The sequence below is a fragment of the Schistocerca cancellata genome, chromosome 4 (genome assembly GCF_023864275.1).
Source record: "Schistocerca cancellata isolate TAMUIC-IGC-003103 chromosome 4, iqSchCanc2.1, whole genome shotgun sequence".
NCBI lineage: Eukaryota > Metazoa > Arthropoda > Insecta > Orthoptera > Acrididae > Schistocerca > Schistocerca cancellata.
Window position 1 is genome coordinate 53,597,546 of NC_064629.1, and position 2,009 is coordinate 53,599,554.

Genomic DNA, 2,009 nt, shown 5'->3' on the forward strand with positions numbered 1-2,009 from the left:
GCTGAATGCCCAGGCGTATCGAGGCCGTTCTTGCGGCCAGAGGTGGTTGTTCTGGGTACTGATTTCTCAGGATCTATGCACCCAAATTGAGTGAAAATGTAATCACATGTCAGTTCTAGTATAATATATTCGTCCAATGAATACCCCTTATCATCTGCAATTCTTCTTGGTGTAGCAATTTTAATGGCCAATAGTGTAATGTAACTCGTGGCGTCTTATCTACAGTGCGCAACGCTTACCATTATGCTACTAGCTGTCATGTAGCTACAGCAGCTCCAGAAGTCAACAACAGTTCCTCCAGAACTTCTACATTCCACAGTGCTGTGAGATAATACATATGGCGGGATCTAGACTTCTGAGAGACAGATGGTTACAGCTTTTCTTTTGCACTGCACGACGTTTTCAACAAACAGATAGCGCAATAGAGTAGCTCAACTGGAAAGAGACACTTCCTATTCAAATTTCTGCATCCTACACTGCTGGCAGTTCTGTGTAAGTGGCAGTTACGTGATTTTATTTCGGTGATTACAAAATAGAGTCGAACATATGCACTGGGTAGCTGTGGCAGGCAGTTGATGGCGATTCGGTCAACCAATTAAATGCATGTACTGAACATGCTGCAAACCACTACATGGGGCCTGTGTGTCAGAATTCTCATCGAGTGTGTCGCAACGGTGTTATGATAGAAAAATGAGTCTCAGAGAAGAGGATTTGGTGATCGGTTGGGTTGATGATAGGTTCCTATGATGATGGTCTGGGTGTGATTCCAACGTCTGCCGATGAGTTTTAATAGGGAAAGACAGATTCTATTCTCTTCTGGCTACGCCAAGCGAAGAAGGTATAAGGGCATTGTGGTCTGAAATTCACATTAAGCATGATATTCCTTCTCTACCAAGTAGACGTTATGTTGAACCACAATAAACTCAGGAGTGGCGAAATGTGGGAACTCTATCACCAGTAACCTTTCTTAATCTAGTTATTTATTTCTACTGACGAAACAAACGCTATGTAGGGTCACAGGACACTTATTCCATCTTTTACATGGGCTTCTGTGTGTCAATAAAATTGGTTCTGGACTGGGAATGCAACTCAGACCGCCCTTAACGCGGAATTTGATCCCTTTGTGACAATACAGCTCGACTACTATTTGTTGTCTGTTCAAAATTGCAGGTTCCTCAACATCTCCACATATTGCTCGTGATTGGGTTGAATCTTGGCCCGGCACTAAAGTTTTCATTATGTATTATCAAGCTCTAGCATGAGAACACCTATCTAGTGGTGGATAATAATTTTGATTTTTAATGCATTTTCATTCGTTGTCAACAATAACGATATCTGATGTTATTGACTCCCAGTGGGACACAGAACTATTTGAAAGATCAAGGATGTTATTCCGAGCTCGTGGTGGAGAAAAATTCGGTATCTGACGTCTTTTTGTGTATAGTCAAGAACGATATATGTGGGGTTCTATTCCTAGTCGGCACTGAACTTTTCGTCATATTTATTCTAGTTCAAAAATGCTCACATGTCGCTGCAGGTATAGCAAACCCGTATTTAACGTTCGTTTCTTCTAGAATATAACAGCGATAGGTGCCGGGTTGGAGTCCTACGAAGGAAAAAAGTATTGTTTCGTCTCGTCATTTCAGTTAAAACATCAAACTACTGCCGAGAAAATCCGATGTGTCACAGTTGATTGTGCTTCGGTAACAATCCGATTAGGTTATAGGTTCGAATCTGTCCAACACAAAGCTTTCCTCACGGCATTTCAAGTAAGTTACTTGTGAAGAACTAATATTTAACATCTCTCGTAGTTCGTTAACAGGGACAATAGATGCTGGCTAGGAATTCGCGTCCGTTAAAAATGTTTACGTTATGTAATTTAAAGTTGATATTTGCTAACTGATACTGTCTAAAATCGAGGTATATCACTGTCTGTATGCCTAGTCAGGAATGACTGTTAGTTTCCGTCAGTCACGCAATCTTACTCTGCATGACCTGGTTTTGAATCC